The sequence below is a fragment of the Grus americana genome, chromosome 3 (genome assembly GCF_028858705.1).
Source record: "Grus americana isolate bGruAme1 chromosome 3, bGruAme1.mat, whole genome shotgun sequence".
Lineage (NCBI taxonomy): Eukaryota > Metazoa > Chordata > Aves > Gruiformes > Gruidae > Grus > Grus americana.
Genome location: NC_072854.1, coordinates 43,510,765 through 43,534,826, shown reverse-complemented (window position 1 = coordinate 43,534,826; position 24,062 = coordinate 43,510,765).

Genomic DNA, 24,062 nt, shown 5'->3' with positions numbered 1-24,062 from the left:
TTGAACACAGGTTAAAATGTTTCCAGGTATATGCACAGTGAAGAACTACAGATGTTTCAGGGACTGTTGGGTGTTGCTCACTAGGTTGTGCAATTTGATTTGTGGTGGTGCTAGCCTGAGGTACTCTGGACCACAGAAGTTTACATAGTCTGAACAATCTTGTTTTGGGAGCTAAGATCCTTCTTTTGGCTTAGTCTGTGAATAACTTGTAGCAGTTCAACCTTTTAGTCTGTGATGAAGCCAGGAATTTGACAAAAGTGCCAGAAGTCTTTTGCTAATACTGTAACCTTCCTTGCCTCCTACAGAAGTTTGTGCAGATTCTTACAGGTAACACTTATGCACACTGTAGTCATATCCATGAACATTTAGATATGGTGGAATTAGCAGGAGATTACATATAGCCCAAGGAAGAATCCAGCCTGAAGTTTCTTCTTTATTGAAAGGAGCCACTTTCTCTCCTTATTAAAAGAAATGACTTTGTTCTCTTCATAAAACTGACTACTATAAAATATATTCTAGGTTGTAGATACAAATTACCTGAATCTTGAGATGCCCACATTATAGAAGCAGCAATATAATCATTTAATATTGAGGAGATGATTCAAGAAACAAAACATTGAACTAATGGCTTTTATTTGTAAACAGGTGACATAACTTAGTGTTATGCTTAATTATATCTGGCCTCTGTGTTACTCAATTATGCAGGCACTCATTTACCCAAGTTAATACTCATTAAAACAAATATCTATGCTACAAATAGGAATTTACCTTAGTCTTGCTATTACAAAAAATTATGACTGGAAAAATCTCAAGGAAAAGCAGCATCAAGAGCTATCATGTAGCTTAAGCACAATTTAGGAAAACAAATATGTCTTGCAATGAGATGGTGAGAATATTTGCATGCAAATGTGTAAAAACTCTCAGGGCTTACAGGTGAAGGACTGTGGACTTTGCAAAGGGAGAGGAATGATTTGAGTCTAGCTAAAATAGGATCAGTCAAAGGTGAAAGGAACTGGTTATCAGTTGAATAAGTAATAACAAGTAGCAATTATGTCCTCTGTGTTGCCTAAATCTAGAGCAAGTATAAGAGTTCATGCATCTAATTCAGGACTTCAAAGCCATCATCAGCTTTTTATATTTAAACCAAAAAGGCTTGCAAGAAAGCAGGCCAGGTTTATTCTAAAATTTCAAATTCAAATATTTCACTTTGAAATTTAATAGAGTACTATTTGCTAAAGTAAACATTTTGGTCACAGTGGTGACAGATGTGCCCATAAAATTGTGGGTTTTTTTTTTAATGTCCCAGCACTCTCAGAGGCTAGCTACTATAACATATCATGCTAGAATAACCACTTAAAAAGACACGTATTTCAACAGTAGATATAGATATACATTTTTATGAATACACAAATTTCTTCAAATACATCTGTCTTAGGTATGTCATTACATTCTATATGATGTTGACATTTGTATGATGTTACGCTTTTCCTTAGTTGAAAAGGGAATTGGAAGAAGTTACTACTTCTTTCTTAGGGCTTGATCTCATGACGACTCAAAACCTTTACATTCATCCAGCAAAGCACTTAAACACATACCTCAGTTTAAATGGTAATTCACATCCAGCTGGGAGTAAGAACATTTAGAATCACACAGGTACATCTCTGGACATTTGGTACTTTGCAGCACCCAACCCTTATGTTCTACAAGTAGCAGACAGAAATTCATTGATTAGCCTTTATGTGAGGAAGAATAAAGATGCACGGGCCTGTTAGTGACTTTCAATGCATATTGTGAATATCTACTGCTGCACTATTTTTAAAGCTTGACTTATTTCTGCAGCTGAGTGAAAGGTACTGCTTGGTTTAAAATGCATAGCAAATCCGATTAAGGGAACGGAGCTGCTGAAATTCTTTTCACATTGAGATCAAAACCAGCTTTGCTAAACCATGTAATTTTTTTCCAGTAAGCATAGAACAGAGACACTTAAATGCATTTAAAGGAGTTTCTCCATGCAATAAATGTTACAAATTAGCCAGTATCTTCTTTTTGTAATATATTTTTCATTCATATGGAAGAGTTGAATAATTGTATAGTGAATGAAGCTCAAGAAGAACATCAATTACAGGTATTGAAAAAAACATAACATTGGAATTTTGAGTAACATCTTGTTTATTTAACATTGCTGTACACAGCATTTGTATTGTCTATGAATGTGTCTATAAACATTTCAATTTATCCATACATAAATGACCTGGACTGTGATCACTGTAATGGCAACAGTTTCAATTAGTTTCTTTCACAGTGAATTTAGTACCGATATTTCCTCTCTCTTCAGTGAAAGGAAGAAAGAAAAATATGAGGTGTACCTTACTGCATGGAAAAAGAAGCATAGCAAATGGGACAAGTTTCTTGTATGCCTGAGGATTTCAGCTTGGCGTTTGGATCAGGTGACTTGGAAAGGCAGGCAGAATGAGAGATAACATATCTAAACCTGCTTGCACAATGTGAAATCCCCCCTTCGTTCTAACTGTCTCCAAGCAACAACAGGAAAATCTCTTGAGTTAATGTACCAAGTAATAAACCAAAGCAGAACTTTTCCTTTTTTTTAAAAAAAATAACCTTTACAAGAGAAATGCAGAAGGCAAGGAAGGAAAGATAAAGAGATCTCCTTCTGTTAGTTTAATACATTTGTGATTCTCTTAGATATCACAGGGACAATCTTGATTTAGAAGTGTAGATGATAAGGAGCAGATGCTAAACAAGGTATGCTTTCCTCACATGAACCAAGGTGAATTTTCTGCTATGAAATCCAGCATAAATGAAAGATATTAGATTAAAAATAACTCATGCTCTGCACTCCAGGAAGTCTTGGCAGAGTTAGCAAGTGTGCCAGTAGGGGCAATGAGCTATTGGCATCATGTTTCCTTGGGAATATTGCTGCTAGCAAAGAGGAAAGGGAGACTGATGTGTGTTTTTAATGAACTTCAGATTATTTCTAAAAACTCTTTAAAGTGGAATGGAGATTAGGAGAGTGAAAACAGTTTTGAAATGCCTATTTAATTCTATCATTTTTTCCTGTCTTCTTATCTCCAATAAGAAAAAAAAAATCCTTTTTATTATATGGAAATGAAGCATGTGTTAGGTCCATACATACTGCTGTATTTACGGATTAAGCCATTCGCTTAGATGAAAATCTATCAAAGTAATTTAGGAAAAGATTAATATTGTTACCTTTCATAAAAGCAGAGAGGACTACACTAAAATATATTCACAAATCCTTCCTTCTCTAGTAGTTGTATTCTGATCCTTACATAATTTCAAGGCAATGAATAACTTAATATTATGTAGTACTTGTTAAGTGATAAGCTCACCTACACACACAAAGAAAGAACAGAGAAACAATGGAAGCTCAGTAACCTGCCCTGGCTGCTTCCAGACCACCAGCAACAAAAGAGCCACCATCTCGACAGGACCAGAGGAGCACAGGGGCACAGTGACAGGCAGGACCCCAAATCAAGGGCTCTAGAGGAGCATCCACCTTGCCCAGGCCCCTCCTGAGGCTGTCCCAGCAGAGCCTCAGCTCTGTTGTCCAGGTGTGAGACCTGTCACACGTTGGTGTTCATGTGAGTGCTCTGTGTGTTTGTCTGTGATCTGTAGCCAGACCTGTATATATGTATATGGACATATATACTGTAGATAGCATAAACTACTTATCAGGAGTACACACTCAGCCTGACTACTGGAAGTCAGACTCGAAGGAAGCTGCAGCAGGTCCAGGCAATGCAGGATGGATCCTCTAGGTTTCCAAGCTCATCTGATTGAGTAATCTCAACATCACTCAAGATAGAACACCACCTGCAATTCAGAGAATTGCATTTAATATTTTTTTATTTTCTGATCTTCTGCACCTAGGGCACTTCTATCGATTTTAGCATGATTTGCAAAGAAGTCAAATGTCAAGTTGGCTTGTCTTTTTATAAATGCTTAGAGGTATCCAGAAATTATTCTAAGTTTCCAAAGCTTAATAGAATTAAAATTCTTTTTAGCTGGCTGAAAATGTTACGATTTTTATTGGTTTGGCATTTTTCACAGAAACAGACAAAACCAGCAATGATGAAAAAGAGGCAGACATATAGAATTTCTTGCTATTTTTGGCAGCCTTTCTACTTCAGGGCTTTTGCTTAAGGTATGTCTTCAAATCGAATCCTTTTGTCATGCTACTTTGCTGAAATACAGTCATTATGTCCAACACAAATGCCCAAGAAATAAAAAAATATAATCATCTGCACTTTACAAACAAGGTAAAGTAAACAAGGGAGTTCCAAAGCCTGAAATGAGGCTTTCTGCTTCACAAAGATGTTCCGGTTTACTTTTAATGGTTTGTGACTGTTGCAGTGGGATATTCCCTGCAAACACACATACACCTCAGAATTTGCAGCTTCATGCCGGGCAGCACTAAGGTTAAGCATAAAGGAGGCAGCACATCTGTATCAGGTTCCAAATCATTCCATCATATCTTTGAAGCTGCTATATCTGTCTTTTTCTAGAGAGATGTTCAAAACTGAACCTACCATACTCACCAAAGAACATAAAGACTTGTACTGTGTGAACAGCAGACACTGACGAGGGAGTTATCGTAGGAAAGTTGTATGCTGCTAAATTTATTCTTGTCTAGCTCCTCACTCAAAGCAGTATCAACTGTACCTATTCCATTCCTGACAGACCTTTAGCTCTCTGTTTGTAAAGCCCCCTGATGGCAGTGAGGGCCCTGCCTGCTCTGCCTCTATCTCCTGGTGCCCATGGGTCTGACTTTCTTTTCCAAAGTACTGACACTTTTTCCCAAGAGTTTCCCTGAATCTTTCTTCCTGCAGTTTTCTCTTTCTCATATCCACTAGGGAAAAAGGGAAAAGATGGTTTCTTCATCTGTAACAGCTTCTTTTCTACTTGAACATTATTATCCTTCCTCCCTTTTCTTAGGCTCAACAACATTACATCCTTTATATAAATTATATATAATGGTTCCCTTGCTCCTATATTAGTGCATCCTGCCTGTGGAGGATCTTATACTTGTTCTGGAACCTTTTTTCCCTGGCTTGCTTACAATACTGTCATATTAATCACTGTCAAAAGCCATCCTGAAGTCAAGATGCATATCCATGCTACTTCTTTTCTACCCACAAGATCTATTAGTCAGTTGTAGAAAAAGATGTACTTTTCTTAACATGATTTAACCTGACGAATATGTATCAGTTGCTTGTTATCTTCCTCATATTTACAAATTGACTATTTGATTATTTGTTTTGAAGATCTTTTAAAGGTAGGATCTATAATCTTTGATGTATTCCCCTGTTTGCTGAAGTTCAGCACTGCATTTTTCCTTTTTCTGGTCTTGGTCCATCTGCCATCTTCCACAAATTCTCAAGAATAACTGCTGTCATTTCAGAGATTACTTCAGCTATCTTCTCATTACCCTATCATGAAATTCATCAGACCCAGCCAATCTAAGAAAACTAAATATGCTCTTAGCTGCCATTTTCATTTTCTGTCTGAAGATCTCAAAATTTGTTGTTTGTATTAATTGAAGTTGTTGTTCTCAGTTGGGCAAAGGTTTCCTAAATTATACTTAGGTCACCTGCTTGTTATCAAGTGTTCCCTCTTACTGAGTAGTGACCAATTACTGCCTTGTTTTTATTTTTACTGTTATTACTGTGGAGTTGATTCTTCATACTTTGGATGTCTCTTCCTATGTGGATCTCATGTCAGATCAACTTCCAATTGGTTTTGAGGAGCTTGTTTGGTTTCGTTGTCCATTCACTCTTTGCATGCTTTCCCCTTGCTTTTGAATCAATGAAGAGCACCAGATTTATCCAAGTAGTTCATTTGCTACCTCTTTTAGCTGTCATAGTTTTCATGAGTGCCTCAAATGTATTTTCTTTAAGAAAATGTCAATTCATCATGACACTTTTTCTCCCTTTGATTTGCTGCACATGCAGTGCCTCTTATGAAATTGATGAATTTATTCAGAATAATTTTCTTGAAATTTTCTTCCATAATCATAACAGATTTTGAAGATCACTCCCACATTGTCTTTCAACTCTTCAAGCAACTCTTCCCTACTGAGTGGGAGTAAATCTACAGAAAAATCCCCCCTATTTGTTCTATTTGTTTCTTCACCTTCTCTGTCACTTTCTGTAGGATTGAAAGCTAGCCTTAATTGACCTAGAGTATATATTTGGATTCTAAGTCTATGTCTGTTAAATAGTACCCTGAAATGTTCAATGGCACTTAAATGCAATTGTTGATAAGCTGTTAGAATGGATCATCTCAAATTTCTTCTTAACTGTTCCTTGAAAATCAGAGCATTCCAGGAACCATTTTCATTAAGCAATTTTCATGCACCCACCCTGTTCTGGAGAAAAAGAGAGTTACTCAGAGAAATACCAGCAGTTTCATGCCAGCTGGTCTTGGTAAATGAAACTATTTAGTGTTATAAATGGAGTCACTGGGTCACCACGCTGAATGGTAGCTACATTTGGAATTATAGTTGATTAATTCTCAGAAGTTGCTTACTTGGACAGTCTTGCCACCCCTTTCATGAAGACTGGGAATTCCTTCCTTTCATAATGTAGAAATATTAGATGCCTCCATGTCCAGGGATGGATCAGATTGCAGCATGTGAAAAAACAACTCTAGTCCCAACATAGTACTTTGTTCCATAAATCAGAATTTGTCGAGAAGGAGAGGAGAGGAGAGAAGAGGAGAGGAGAGGAGAGGGAGGAGAGGAGAGGAGAGGAGAGGAGAGGAGAGGAGAGGAGAGGAGAGGAGAGGAGAGGAGAGGAGAGGAGAGGAGAGGAGAGAAGAGAAGAGAAAAGAGAAGAGAAGAGAAGAGAAGAGAAGAGAAGAGAAGAGAAGAGAAGAGAAGAGAAGAGAAGAGAAGAGAAGAATTCACACAGAAGCTTACTGATATTCATGCTTACTGCACTAGATAAACTAGTCATTTGCCCCCCAAATTTTAATCTCTTCTATAACCGCAATATGATGAAAAAGGTCACAACAAATTTTATATTACAGACTTTCTGTTGCTTTTACTGCTTTATTGCTAAATTTTGACATATTACCATTCTCTAGCTAACAAACTTGTCTCTTTATCTTTGTATATAATTAATTGAACATCAGAAAACATCATCAATCAGAAATTCTTCCTCACTTCTAGTAAGGAAATCAAATAGCAAAACAATTTTATGGCCATAAAAATTGAACTGCCTCAGGGTTCTGAGTGCAGTTTGCTTTATAGAGTATTTGTTGAGAGAAAAAGTAAAGCTTTGGAGTAAGTTTGTAAGGTATACTGTATAATACATTTCCACATTAAACCTGTTTCGGTATTTGTTCAAGCCACTTGTGCTGACTGGAGAATTCCAGTACTGATTATTTTTTGTGTAGGACACCGGAAGAATAAAAAATATCCTGATAGGCCTGCTGAGCCAAGAGTCCTGATTCAGCAGAGTATGTAAGTCAAAAATAGTAACTGGCCTAGTATGATTAAGGAATGACACGTTCTATAGCCAATGTGTGGAATCAAATGAGATAATTAGTACTGTATCTAGTAGTTTTGACTCTCAAGACAATATGGCTGAAATGTATTTATACCTGTTTTAACTGGGGGCAGCTCTCAGCATGCTTCCAGAGGGAAACTCAGATCTTTGGAAATATAGTGAGATACCAGAGACTTTCCACTATTATACCATTCCTAGAGAAGCCCTTGATAACTACACTCATACTTACATTTAGCATATTTTTAAATACCTTAGTGATAAAGGGCCCAAGTAGTTACAAATTAGAATTATCAACAGCCCTGCTACTCTCAGACTGTAAATTAGTCAAATGTGATTGAGAGGATAGACTAAGGGAATTATTTCAACTACATATGGTACTTGTCACAAGTTACACTCACAGTACTGGAGCTGTACTGAATATTAGGATTGGATTTCAAACATAAGAGTTGTTTCAGGTTTCTGAAACATGTTATTGACTTTTTATTGTGAAGCAATTATGTTTTTTTAAAAAGAAAGAAATATTGAATCTTAGGAGTTTTTTTACTTCTGATATTTTGACAAAGAGTGCTGAGGCCTCAAAACCTCCTCAACAACATGCATTTGTTAAACTCCGTGAATATCTGAATCTTGATCTTTGAGCAATGTTACTAGATGACCTTGACAGAAGAAGTTGTTAAGAGCTAGTGAAATCTGGTGGTGATATACAGGCATTTCAACACAGGGGATGATCAAAATGTTATACAGGAAAAGTGGGCTACTTTGAAGCTTTAAGAAACAGAAATTGGATGTAATATAATACTAAAACAAAGTTCAAGGTCACTTTCTCAGGAATTAATAGGAAAATCCAAAATAAACTTGGGCAAAGTAGATGAAAATGACAAACAGATCTGTCCATTTTGATTAGTCAAAGGACATGCCTGAGATTCAATATGATGAGACACGAAGTTTAATAATTATGCATGCAGTATGGCCATAAAGAAGGTAATGGTTATCCTTGAACATAACAAATCAAGTGTTTTTAAAAGATTAGAGAAAAACAGGAAGTGTGTGCTGGCAATGAGTAAATTTAAACTAAAATTTAGAGGAAGTTCCTAGGTTATAAAATAATCAGGATCATCCTTCTAAATGACAGTAGTGGCAGAAAATTAAAATGTATTTCTGGACTGAATTGGAAAAGCTAATGACAATGATAGGAAACACCATCTGATGATGCAAGAGGTTATTTCCAGTTCTATAATTATGTCAGTGCTCTGGTTTCCAAAGAATAAATTTATTTGACATAAAAATAAAAGCATGTTATAACGTTCCTCTTAATGTTGTGATTGCCATATCATAATTTCATATTTTCTATTATTCCACCCAAAATATCTTGGAAAGACTGTTAGATACAGTAGTTAAGCAAATAACTACATTTTATGTCCCTGCTGTCCTTTATAAAGGAAAAATCTGTCCTTTCACCAGTTGTGAACCTATTTTAGTACGAATTCACTGGTTTTTAGTGTAACCAATAGGTGGCCGGTAGGTCGATGGCAATGATGTTGCTAGATGTCTTCTGTGCCTGATTGCAGTGTCCTCACCACTTCGTAAATTCTGCTAGCCTATAATCACTGTGTTCGTTGTAGACTTCACTTCAAGGGTATTCAGTTATGTTTCTGGTGGATATCAAAACTGTCTGGATACCTCCATACAGTGAAATCATATTTGGCATACTTAACACAGATTTAATTGCATTGCTTCTAGCATAGTGGGTGTCAGTCTTTTCTCTCAAGTAACAAGCGATGAGAAGAAAAGGCCTTAAGTTACACCAGTGGAAGTTTAGACTGGATATTAGGAAAACATTCATCGCCAAAAGGGTTGTCAAGCATTGGATCAGACTGCCCAGGGAAGTGGTTGAGTCACCATCCCTGGGGGTATTTAAAAGATGTGTAGATGTGGTGCTTAGGGACATGGGTTAGTGGTGGACTTGGCAGTGCTAGGTTAATGGTTGGGCTTGATGATCTTAAAGGTCTTTTCCAACCAAAATTATTCAATGATTCTATGATTCTACAGTTTTTAACTTGGATTCACTCTTTGCCTGAGCTGATAAGTGAGAATGGTATGGCGCTGTGCTGTGTGAAATTATTGTCATGGGTGTGCCTTAAGTTTTTTCCAATGTGTTTATTTGCAGACACCTCTCAATGTACTGTTTTCCAAGAATACTTTCCTTCTGTCACAGGCTATCAAAGTAAACTAAAAGTTTCTCTATGAAACCAGGTTATCTGCATTCTGAAATGCTTATGAGGACTTATGCTATTTCTGAGTTAAAAGAAAAGTTAAACTATTGGCACTGAAAGTGGGGAAGTGGAAAATGGGAAATGATGATAAGGCGGAATTAGTGACATTTGGAAGCCATCTGCAAGATGGCAGAAAAAGAGCTGGATTGGAAGAAGGGAATAGGAAGGCATATTAAAGACACCAAAAAGGTTTTCCTTCTGCCTGGTGCTTTAATTTGGAGTGTTTTGGAATGGGAAATTCCAGACTGCCTCTGAAAGGGAAATAGGATAAAAGAAAGCAACTGTTTTGTTTTTATTTCTCCAGCAGTCATTATTTTGTAGCAAGATAATTGTTTCTAGTCTAGACTAGTATTCCGGCTTTTAACGTAAAAATCTCATGAATCTATAGAGTCTACTTTGAGGTCTGAAATAAAATTTTTGGTTTGTTTTATAAAAGTCCAATCCATTTTGAAATTTGAATGAATAGGGGAGGTCTTTTCGGCATATCCCAGAGAGTGTGAAGGTACAAAGTGAAAAAGCAGAGGGGAAAAAAGGGATCAAGGACATGTACAAATTTTCATGAATCTAAGAACTATTCCTGTTTATATAAATGTTGAGTTTCGGCAGAGTAATTTGTGTATACGCTCATTTAGCTGTCAGAGCAATGATTGCTGTGGATGTGTATTTAATCCTAAAGAATGTCTGTTTCTGATCTTGCATGCAAAAAAACATAAATGAGGACTGATTGTAATAATTTATTTTTGAATATTAACATTTACAATTCCATGTGCTTGCTGATTTTTAAGCCTATTTTCAATAGGCAGAATGTGCAGTACATTTGCACATTCCATGACCCTGTTTCCAGATGATTTGAGGAATGTAATTGCCTTTCTTACAATGCATCTAAGTCCTAAAGAAACATCTTTGGCTATTTAAAACATGAGTAAATAGTAATAAAAATGATACAAAGGAAACGTCCTTGCTGTGGGACAGTAGGGAGAAAGTGAGAAATGTAATCAGTCCTAAATAAAAATATTTACAGACTCGTGAATACCCGCAGATTAAACTTACATTTTGAAGACTGAAAGTAATTACTAATTGAAAACAAAAATGAAATGCATCTCATGTGACTAAAATATATATTTTTACTTTCCCTACGAAACAATAAATTCTTTTTTCTAACAGTATAAAATCCTTTTAATATCAAGGATTCTTATTCGGTAGTTAAGACTATAAGACTATCCATTTCCTTTGAAATTTATTGCCATTACAAGAAAATCCACACAAATAAATTATTAAACATATGCAGGGAACTGAAAACTGCAAACAAATTACACATAATTCTTGTAGGTTCTGTTAAGAGATCTCCCAACTTTTCATCTTTTAACTCCTTTCTTGAATGCCTACACCTTCACTATGTCATTACATTTACTCTAGAAATAAGAATGAGACAGCTATCCATCACAGATGAGAGTGCTATGTCTATATACTATACGACTTGGAAGTCATAGAATCCTAGAATGGTTTGGGTTGAAAGGGACCTCAAAGATCATCTGGTTCCAACCCCCCTGCCATGGGCAGGGACACCCTCCACTACACCACGTTGCCCAAAGCCTCATCCAACCTGGTCTTAAACACTTCCAGGGATGAGGCCTCCACAGCTTCTCTGGGCAACCTGTGCCAGTGCCTCACCACCCTCACAGGAAAGAATTTCTTCCTTATATCTAATCTAAATCTACCCTCTTTTATTTTAAACCCATTACCCCTTGTCCTGTCACTACATGCCCTTGTAACCAGTCCCTCTCCAGCTTTCCTGTAGGCCCCCTTCAGATACTAGAAGGCCGCAATTAGATCTCCCTGGAGCTTTTTCTTCTCCAGGCTGAACAATCCCAACTCTCTCAGCCTGTCTTCATGGGAGAGGTGCTCCATCCCTCTGATCAGCTTCATGGCCCTCCTCTGGACTCTCTCCAACAGCTCCATGTCCTTCTTATGTTGGGGGCTCCAGAGCTGGATGCAGTAATACTTTGAAGATCTTGAGGAAACACAACATATAATAACGATGCTTTTGTATCTTTTGTAGCTAAACTGAGGGTCTAGGTAGTTTGCAGGAGAACATTTTTTTAGATGTGAGGAGAGTCAGATGGTAGAAAGAGGCCCATCTAAATTTCTGCTGAATAGCAGTCAATCAGTACCTGGTAGTACCAGCATGCATTTCTATCTCTCCTGACTGGGAATTTTAGAGGTATTTGTTCACATTTCAAGAAAGACTAGACTACAGCCTGTCCCTTGAGTTTGCATAGCGTGTAGATGTCAAGGACTCAGTAGCTGGGGCGGGGGTTGCAGGGGCTTCTGTGAGGAGAGGCTGGGGCTGCCCCGTGTAAGATACAGCCGGTTCCAGCCGATCCACCGCGGGGCATGGCTGAGCCCCTCAGCCAAGGTGGTGGGACCTCTGGGAAAGAGTATTTAAGAAACAGTAGTAAACGTCAGGCACACAATGTTCACCTTTATTTCTTTCCACCCAAGTCTATTTTACTTGGCAACAAACTCATTTTCCCCAAACTGAGTCTGTTTGCCTGTGATGGTAATCAGTAAGTGATCCCCCTGTCTTTACCTCCACTCATGAGCTTTTTCATGCTATTTTCTCCCCCTGTCCTGTTGAGGAGCAGCGGGGTGAGAGAGCAGCTGGGTGGGCTTTTGGCCCTTAGCCAAGATGCTAAAACCCACCACATGGAGTTTTTAATTTTTATTAAAACCCCCCTGTGCTTTTCCTGATTTTATAAGCCTCCAAATCATCTTTGAAAGCCTCACATTAGGAAAAAGTCTGGGTAGACTCACCTCAAATATTTAGATGCCTTGGTTCCTATTAAACCTTCATATACATTGAAGGGATGATGACTGGAAAAGTAAAGGGGGTGGAAGAGATAACCCGCAATTAGTAAGTCTTACTACTTGACAAGAAATTGATCTTAGCTATTAGTGTACAAAAAATGTAGTTTTCCAATGTTTTAGATTAAACGTGTTCTCTCTGAAGAAGCACTGCTTTCTTTGAGGATGACAAAAAATGAAATGGGTGATGTTTACAGTTTGCAGTTAGTCTTTCAAAAGCAGAAGATACTGAGGACCGCTATAATTGATGGGTTGAATAATAGACTACAAAGCATTTCACATCTCATTTAGAAGTCTGAATGTGGCTTAGTTTATTATGAACTATTTAATAGTAGTTGGTGGCAGTTATTTTACAATTGTAAGGTGGCTATATGTTTAAAAAGAGAGAAAGAGACAGACAGGGTGGGCTATATATATGTAAAGGTCTAAGACTGTGTATGTATTATAGCAATCAATATTTCTATATCTCAATATGCATTGGCTATTTTACAGTTGCAGACTGTCTTCTAAGATGTTTTGTTTTGTTCCAAGATTAACACAGAAGCAAAAATGCCCATTTTAGATCATCACAAATAGTATTATTTGAGCAATCTTAGCAGAGAAACCAAAGATTGAAAAAGATCTTAGAGACAATAACTTCTATATTTCTGTCTGTGGCCATTTGGGAGCTGGATTGAAGCCAAAAGTGGCCATTCATCACTTGTATCAAATTGTACATTCAAGTATACAGATTTCTAATAGGGACTAAAATGTTTTCAGACATACTACTCCCCCCACAAACCCCAAAACAACAAACCAAACCAAAAATCTCCCCCCCTCCTGCCCAACTTGTTACCTATTACTATTGAACTGTTGTCTTCACTACTGGGTCATAGTTTTTTATTTCAATAGCTGTTCATATGTTATAGAGTTTTGTTCTTCACTGAAAAGGTAAATCAGGCAATTAAAGCATATTGAAAAGTTTTATCATTTCATGGGAGATAGTACTGATGTTATCAGGATAAAGAACGGTCCAAATATGTTATTGGATTTCCCTGATGCAGCTACTACTTTTGCACTTGTTGTTATGTGCATATGGAAATCTTTCTCTGAAAATCTACCTCTGCCTCTTTAAAAGAAATTGTTTATACAGTCCTGACACTGCTCTGCTGTTTGATGGTCCATCAGTATATCATTTAAGTAGGTGCTTAAAACCCATGGAAATAAATGGTGATTTTCCCAAGTGCTTAGCTGACCTGGAACATGGCTGTTGTAGTAACATGTAATACATTACACAAAAAACCAAACCAAATCAAACCAAAAAAAACCCCCTACAACCTTAAAATCTTCTTTTTAATTTTTTTTTTTATTCCTGTCAAAGCACCACTGAATTCAACAGAAGTTGCAGTTCTTTGTACACTGCAGTATTTATTCCAAAGTGAATTAAACCAATACTCTGAATATACACAGTTACACGAGCTACTGCAATGGATTTTGGTGTGACATTTCACCACTGTATTTGATATACACAGTCTAATTTTTATAGGTCTCTCTTAAGTTAACTCAATTTTATGACCATGAAAATTGCTACCTACATAACATTAAATTTGAAAAATAACTTGCATGAAATACGATCCTTATGCATGGTACTTACCATAGTAAATATAATCTCTTTGTTACAGGCTGCTTGTCACAGTGAAATGGAACTGGGAAGTTTATAGGTAAGGATAGTACAAATACTAAGCACAAAATGTTCTTACATTCTTTTTATTTATTACAAAAAGCAAAATTGAGTCAACATCATTTCTTGTTTACTGAGAATATTTCTTACACCATCCCATGTATTTTCTTTGTTCATATAAATTTTGGTAGTCAAGAAGAATTTTTTTCACACGGGAAGTCTTCAGAAAGAAATCGGTGTATATTGTCAGACCTGAGGGCCATGTGGTCCTGTGCCTGACTTGCACAGTTACCAGTGCCAGAGCCTTCAAAAGAAGTGCAAGTTCTTCAACATAAGCAGAACTGAGTAAAGTCTTTGCCACATGGTGCTCTAAATGTTAAAGGTTTCCAAACCCAGTGGGCTTCTGCACCTGCAGGTTCCTCCTGTCCCAGTCTATAGAAGTGGCTGCTGCTGCTGCTCACATTTGCAGGTCTGACCAGTAATAAAGAGCTCCAAACATGCAGATGCACGCACAACAACACAACCACCACGCAGCTCAACACAGCCGCAGAGCAGTGCCTTATTGGCACCCAGAAAAACACCAGCAGCACTTACATAAACATGCACAACATCAGGATGGGGCTTTGCTAACGTCTCTCACGCGCGCACACACACACACTGTGGTGGGTTGACCCTGGCTGGAGGCCAGGTGCCCACCAGAGCCACTCTCTCACTCCCCTCCTTCACTAGACAGGGGAGAAAAGGCATAACGAAATGCTTGTAGGTCGAGATAAGGACAGGGAGAGATCACTCACTAATTATCGTCACGAGCAAAACAGACCAAACTTAGAGAAGGAATTCATCTAATTTATTACTAGGCAAAAAAGAGTAGAGGAATGAGAAAATAAAATCAACTCTTAAAACACTTCCCCCCACCCCTCCCATCTTCCCGGGCTCAACTTCACTCCCGGCTTCAACCTTCCCCCCCCAGCAGCACAGGGGGACAGGGAATGGGGGTTACGGTCAGTTCATCACGTGTTGTTTCTGCTGCTTCTTCATCCTCAGGGGGAGGACTCCTCTCATCATTCCCCTGCTCCAGCATGGAGTCCCTCTCACGGGGTGCAGACCTTCAGGAGCAAACTGCTCCAGCGTGGGGTCCCCCACGGGGTCACAAGTCCTGCCAGCAAACCTGCCCTGGCATGGGCTTCTCTCTCCATGGGTCCACCGGTCCGGCCAGGAACTTGCTCCAGTGTGGGCTTCCCACGGGCCGCAGCCTCCTTCAGGTGCCTCCACCTGCTCCGGCGTGGGGTCCTCCACGGGCTGCAGGTGGAATCTCTACACCCCCTCATCCTTCCTCCATGGGCTGCAGGGGGACAGCCTGCCTCACCATGGTCTTCTCCACGGGCTGCAGGGGGATCTCTGCTCCGGCGCCTGGAGCTCCTCCTCCCCCTCCATCTGCACTGACCTTGGTGTCTGCGGAGTTTCTTACATCTTCTCACTCCTCTCTCCGGCTGCAAAAGCTCTCTCTCTAAGTGTTTTTCTTCTTCTTAAATATGTTATCACAGAGGCGCTGATGGGCTTGGCCTTGGCCAGCGGTGGGTCCATCTTGGAGCCGGCTGGCATTGGCTCTATCAGACACAGGGGAAGCTTCTAGCAGCTTCTCACAGAAGCCACCCCTGTAGCCCCCCCGCTACCAAAACCTTGCCACGCAAACCCAACACACACACTCAGAGATTCACCCAGTAGTTCACCCTGGTCACTTTGTTCATCCAAGGCTGGCCCCCAGATCCCAGTCCCAGTTGCTGGTCCCCCAACAAACAGGCCCCTGTGGCCCATAGCTCCTTCTCCAGTGTTGCCATCCAGGGCTCTTGTCCTGCTTGCTGCCTGCTCTGGCTTGAAGTTTGCTGGAGACTGCACGCATACGCCACACACAAACACAGTGGAGAGCCCACTCACACAGCAAACAGTCAGGAATAAAGCTTACTGAGGAGACAGGGCAGCAGTCAGGGGCAGGCTTGGCCATGAAAGAATAGTGGCAGTTTGCTTATATTTGTGCAGCTCTTTTATCCCTGTTTCTCTCCATTTTCTCACATTTGTTCTCCAAATTACCTGGATCCCTTCCTTTTTATGGCTTTCATTCTTCTTTTAAATGTCCCATAATAAGTTTTATATAATCCTGTGACACCTCAACTATTCCACAATAAATCTGCTTTTTCCCATGAGGCTAATCTTGTTTCCTCCTTCTTATCAGTTGGAAAGTTCAATCTGAACTTCCTCAAGGCTTTGGGTGATTCTTTCCAGTGGCCATCAGTCAGGAACCTAAGAGTCCTGATCTCTGATAAAGTCTGTTATCTCCTGTGCCTTAGGGGTTACATACCTGGATGTTTATTTTTTTTTCCTTTTGCTGTGTCTCATACTAGGCTGAATATACACTAACCAGATATCCTCACAAATCAGATATCATTCCACTAAAGTAGTCTCTCATAGTAAGTGTCCAGCTTACGTCTTGAGGCAAAGGACTTAGCAGTCTTTCTCAGTTTCCTCATTAGTATTCTTAAGTTGTTGGAAATGAATCCCACAGTCTAATTACACATCATGTGAAGAAGCATTTTCTCCTACTGTTTTTTAAAAACCCTAATTCTTTTATTATCATTGTGCTGTCTTTCTAATTGTGGTATAAGACCAGAGGAACAGACATTTATCTTCTGTAGGCCATTCATTATTTGATATGCATTCATCATAGTTCTTTCTATGAACGTTCTTTGTAAAAAAACCTCAGTCTTTTCAAACTCTTTTCAAATGACTGTCTTTCTTGATCTTGGTCATTCTTTCCAGGCTTCTCTTCTCCATGGAGTTTTTTTGAGGTAAGTAACCAATAAAAAACGTGGACCTTCTTGGAACAGGAGAGAGGAGATTTAGGTAGCATTCACCTTCATCCCCAGGTGTCTTATTATTATTGGCAACCCATCCACTTCAGCTGTGCACAGATTCGTTCTTGATCTTGTAAAGTCTGGTAGAAGCTGGAATAATACATAAAGGCTGGGATCTTGTGTGTAATCTATCTCGCAGCACCATGCTGTAGTGCATACATTGTTCCAGATGATGCCAAACTATTGATTTATACAAAAGAACTTTGAAACTTTGTGCTATTCATCATCTTACTTCTTATGCAGCCTAATGTTTTGTTTGCCTTCTGACTGCAGTTGTAAATTAAGCAAATATCTCTGAATTACTGCAATGACTAATGGTTCCTTTCCTGAGACAGAAGTAAGCAAGCAGCTTAAGATTTTCTTCATGTATAAATTGCTTTGCACTTATTTATTCTGAATATCATTTCCGCCTTCACTTCATTTGTTTAGTTCTCTCTAACATTTTACTTAATCCTGTGGTTTGGATTAACTCAAATAATTTTGTAAACTTTAGATTTTGCTGTTACCTTGCTTGTCAGTTATTAAATGTAATAAGCACTGTGGAATTTAAAATGAAAATGAATGACTTGATAGCAGCCAACACTCTGATACTCTGTTTAGCTGTGCATATCAGATTTTAGGGAACAAGTTTGCCTAATAATATAAATTCGTAACTGCATGAAATATGTGTGAAAGATTTGCAAAGCCTAATTATCATTCTTGTAGTGTCATTTGAATTCCTGAGTTGTCCAGTGTAGAATGTACACAGTTTTTCAGAGTTTTGTTGCTAAACAAAGTTATTAAATTTTGATGAACTGCTTTGTCTAAATGCTTCTCGATTTTGTAGACATCACTCCTGATTTTGTTTAAAAGAAATCTGGATTTGCAGAGTGGTTTAGGATATAATGGATGTTTCCAAATATCATGACATTTCAGTCAACTGTAAATTAACAATCCCTGATTTAGCATAGGTCATCTGTCCTCATTCTCCTAACTATCCTTCTATCCTTTTCCTGTACTGAAATCTTATAGAATCATAGAATCTTTTTGGTTGGTAAAGACCTTTAAGATCATTGAGTCCAACTGTTTACCTAACACTGCAAAGTCCACCACTAAACCATGTCCCTAAGCACCACATCTGTGGGTCTTTTAAATACCTCCAGGGATGGTGACTCAACCGCTTCCCTGGGCAGCCTGTTCCAAAGACTGACAACCCTTTCGGTGAAGAAATTGTTCCTAATATCCAATCTAAACCTCCCCTGATGCAACTTAAGGCCGTTTCCTCTCATCCTATCACTTGTTACTTGGGAGAAGAGACCAACACCCACCTGGCTACAACCTCCTTTCAGGTAGCTGTAGAGACCAATAAGGTCTCCCCTCAGCCTCCTCTTCTCCAGGCTAAGCAACCCCAGTTCCCTCAGCCGCTCCTCATCAGACTTGTGCTCCAGACCCTTCACCAGCTTTGTTGCCCTTCTCTGGACACGCTCCAGCACCTCAATGTCTTTCTTGTAGTGAGGGGCCCAAAACTGAACACAGTACTCGAGGTGCGGCCTCACCAGTGCCAAGTACAGGGGGACAATCACTTCCCTACTCCTGCTGGCCATGGTTATGGAGCTGACTTTGATAAAATAACTTTGGAAGATGGTCCTAATATGACAAGTCCTGACACTGAACTTCTAGAGAATTACAATCAATAGTCAATGATATATAAATCAAATCCAAGCTTTCAGTTGACTTCTCTTGGAAATAACCAGTGCTATCTAATACCCTTCTACAATCAAATTCCATCCTACAATAGAAACTTAATATAAGTGCCTGACACATTTTCTGAATGCATTTGTTCTTACCCTTTAACAAGAGAGAGAGAGAGAGAGAGCGAGCCTCTTGCTTGGACTAACTTTGACTGACAATAGATGAGATGAATCCTACTTTGTATGGCCCATATATATATTCAGGAGGAAGTCATAATACCTAACAATTAAATATGGTATTAAAATGTCTGATTTTAATTTAGAAAACAGCTCACAATATTTTTGCAGCAAAACACAAACAAACATGTTTGTGAAAAAAGTATGAACATTATTGAAATTAAAAGCAGCTTAGCAATAAGTGACTAACTGCATTTTTCTGTTTATACTAAAGAGCAGTGACAGATGCTCTGCCATATATTCAATCTGTTTCAGTAAATTCTATCACAGGAAACAGATAAGATTTGGGTTTTTTTCCAAATAAAAAAGAAATCCTTCAAGCCACATTTTCACTTAAAAACCTTATTTTTTCTTCTAATGCCTTGTTTTAATGCTGAACTCTTCTGTCATATGAGTCTGCTACATCAGAGGGTATCCATTTGCACAAATTTTGGGAAAACAGCATATTTTAATCAGCACAAAAGGAAAGAACTTTAATACTGTTTCTTGAGAAACAGCTTTTAAACAATGTAGAATATAGACAGATTTTTGCTTCCGTGTTCTCTACTGGCACATATCATAATCAAGTCTCACAAATAAAATTCAAGGACACAGTCCTTCACAGGGCACTAACATTCAGAGACTACACGGCAGAGCTGTCTGGTAAAATACAAGCAGGGTAATGCACAACTGTTCCTAAACCTATCATTACTTCCCTTTTCTTTTGTTATAATGACAAGAATTGATTTTTTTTCTAGCAAGTCTCTCCAACCAAGGATCTGAGAACAAAGTAAGAGTCTGGAAAATCTCTTCAGTTCAGTTTGGTATGTGTAAAGCTAATATTAAAATACAAAATTAAAATGCATGTTGATGGAATTTTCTTATGCTAAAATACTTTTTCAACTTTCAGAGGGCACGGAGGGTAACGACAGAGTACTCTCAGGCTGTAAATAGATGTTGTTCTGTTGTGGTACAGCTCTCTTGTTCTTTTTATTCCTGCTCGGTAACATAAGGAACAGGGGGCTGAGTGTCCTCTCCTATTTTGCTCATCCCGCAGATCTGCCTGTTTAGCCTGGCTGTTGGCATTTATGTTTGGACTCCAGATCTGCCCTTCTCTGAAGCACCAGTTATTTGACACATCCGGAGAGTGGATTTGATGCGTTACTTAATGTGATATTCTAAAGTTTATAAGCTTGATTTACAACAGGATAGTGCTGCACATTTTATTGCATATGATACCTCTGATATACACCAATGTAAATGAGTTTCAAAATCATATTAATTTGCCACATTGAATAGAGTGTATATAGGGAAATCATGAACAGTTCTTTTTTAAGGACAAAATAGTTCTACGTTTGAGAGTATCATCAATTCAGTGTTAGATCCTTTGTGCATCTGGATAGCATACATGGGAATGTAAATACATTTGTTTTACTGTCAAAAAGTTCCCCAAATTTGTTGTAGTTTTACAGAAAAGAAGTTTAATAAAGACAGTGAAAATACAGTTAAATATTAAATATAAGACTATGGTGCCCAGGAAGAACCAAACAAAGCAACACACAAAAAAAGCAGTATCTAAATGTATTTAGTTGGACAAATAAAATTATTGTTATGGACACACTTAGATATGCTTATCGAATGGTATATAATGTACCTAAAATAAGATTTCAGTGCTTTTCACTGTCAGGGCAATAATGCAGATTTCAAATTAAGTTAAATTCTGTAACAAGAATAATAAAACAATAATGATCTTTCCTAAGTTGCCTTCAGCTCACTAGTGTGATTCAATTTGCCATACAATTACATGGTCTAAGTGAATATAATGAACATGTTTAGAGAATGAAGAGTTTCAAAATTATTCTTTCATATAGATGTACTTAGTGAGATGCTCATTAGTCAGTGTATTGCCTTGTTCTGTTTAGATACATGTCTTCTTTTAAGCATTTTATGTTCTACATTTCTACTAAGGTAGACCAAGGGAAAGAAACCAGAAAGAAAAAATCAAAGCAAACAACCACAAAAAACCAAAACCTCATCTCTGCAGAAGCTAATAACTTCAGATTTCTCTGCAGTCAGCACTTAATATGATTTCTAATCTTTTGATGAGGTGCATTCCTTAGAAAAAGAGCATATGATTCTTTTGTATCTATTGTTTGTTTCTTTTATAGTTCATGCATATAGAAAAAATAAAAATTAAAAAAAACCACCAGCACACTTTTTCTTGCTGACATTGTGTTTGTTTAGAGAAGCAGCGGCAAAAGAGCAGAGGGATTTCGTATTTTACTGACTGAGCAAAGCTGTGTGGCTTATTAGACAAATTGGGAACATGTGGGCACTGGTGACAGCACAAAATAATGGGTCAGATTCAAATTGATATAAGTAGATATAGGTTTATTGAAGAATAGGAGGCAGATCAGTCTACCTTAGCTGAATATCTGGTCTACACCTTTAAAAGAAACTAGATCATTAGTCAGTTGCTGTATGTCACAGATTGAGCCTAACGTGAAAAGACACTATTGTATTATTGTCCTTTTCACTGCTGGCAGTAGATTTCACAGAGAAGCCTATTTCATCCTTAATTAGGACATTCCATTTTTTAATAAGCTTACTAGAGAGTTGCTGAATTTTGCTGGCTTCTCTGTGACCTGTTATCATACACTTGAGAGGCGGAAAAAAAATCCACACCGTTTTCAGTGGGATTTTAATTTGAGTAAACACTGCATGATTGGCCCTCAGAGTGTGGTAAAGATGAATAAGCTCTGGTTCCATTTGGCTACTGTAAAAGCAAGGAGATGGTATCAAAAAGCAACTTATTTGCTTTTGGAGGTCTGATTCACGGCTCGCTGGATCCAAATGAAAGATTCTTAATGACTTTAATATGTTTTGGATGAAGCCTTACATCTGAGAATAGAGTAGACATACAATAGTGAGATTGAAACACCACACTTACATCTGGTGATTTTAAATCCCGCATTTTACGACTGTCAGTATGGTGCGGCACTTTCTCAGCTGTGACAGGGTTCCCTAGGATTGGGGCTACCTCAGCGTACGTCTGTTCACAGTCTGGCGGGATGCAGCGTATCAAGGGAGAGGCCCTCTGTATGCAAAAGAGAAATTTTATGGGGGAAATGGAAGAGTGGATGCTGTTAATTATTTGTATTTGAAAATAAATCCACTTTTAACATAGTCTCTGGCTGCCCCTTCTTTAACAGTGACTTCAAACAGCCATGTTTATGAAAGAAAGAGGACTAAGTAAGCTTTCAGGTTATACTTCCTGCTCCTTCTGAAGACGTTTACATCATGAAACATTTTTTCCACTGCTCGGACTTCTGAGATGTGAGCCGGATAACTCTGCCACATGCAAAACCACCTAGGCATTTGTTTGACCTCCAGCACTGTGTGAATGAAAGGTGCATACCTGTGTTAATGCCACACTACACACCACTAAGGTGATATAGTCCACAGCAGGCCGTTCTGATGTGCTGTTATTGTTACGTGAGCTTTACAAGAGCTTAGACGTTTGCCAGAAATTCTTTTCATAGAGGAATAAGAATTATTCCATTACAGGAATTAGTCCTCAAAACCTCCCTTAGGGAGAAATGCTCTTCTTGCAGAGGGCAAAGGTAATTTCCGGCCCGGGCTGAATGGCACAGACTGAATGGGGATTAACTGCACTTTGCAGGAACTGCTGTGTTTTGTATTACCTGAATAAAAAAATTTACACTTTCAAAATATTGTTTTCATGCAAAAACCCCAGAAGATGTAAGGAATTTGTGTTACCCTTTTCATAAATGTGTTAGGGCTGAATGTTTTGGATTTTACAGACCTTGGACAACAAACACAAATCTGTGATTTTGAATTTGTATAAATGTGTGAGAATCTTTCCTGGAAACATTTCCACTTTTCTCTGATGAATGTGATTATGTTCGATAGTATAAATATAGCCTTTCCATCACTCTCTATTGCTCAGCAGCAATGGCATAAGTTTCAACAGCCAGCCTTTCTGACTGTCATTAGTTGTTGGTTACATACTGTCTTCTTTATTGCAGTGTCTATAAAAATATCACTTCACGTTTTTTCTGAAGGGCAAGATTTTTAATTGTTTTGGCAAATATTCTCCTTTCAGTTTCATTGCAGAATTCATTTAAAGTTTTGGTATGCATTCACTTTGTTTGTTTTACTGAAGTGTCTCAGATACTAAATCTGCTGAACACTATTTTGTGCACAGATTGAGACTAAATATTTGAAAATAAAGTATGCATTGCACAAAAGCTCTTTTACTTTGTTTGGGATTAACTGACATTAATATTAGCTATTTAAAAGGCAGAAGTGTAGTTTCATGGGGCTGTCCAGGCTCCCTCCATATGCTTTTGGAAAGAAACATAAACTGCATCCGAGTAATTCACCCGGTATAATAATACAGGGTGATCATCCCCCTGAGTAGCCCACCTTTTCAGTGAGCAGTAGCAGGAGCCCTGATAATTAGCTTATTAGAGCAGCCTAGATTTTAGATGACTAAGTTAACTGAGATGAATCCCACCATTAGGATGTCACACTCTCATTCTGTATTTTGATCTCTTGCTTCTTAAGGTCTGGGAATTGCATAGCCCCAGTGACATATTATTCTTTACAGAGAGACAGTTTTCCATTCTCTGCTTCTCGGGCTGCTTCCTATATTAATCAGTGATTTGAAAATCTCCGTCATCTTCCAGACTCCTGTATTAATTTCTAGTTTGTGATTTTAATTATAGTTCAAATCACTCCCTAGATATAAGACTATGCGTTTTGCCTACATCCTCATTTTCCCCTGTATCTCAATTTTGCCGATGTTTTAGTTAACATAGTATATGCCATTGCTCTAATTCTGTTTATGCAAATAGATGAATTCTACTCTCTGAACCTGCTATTTAGAATAG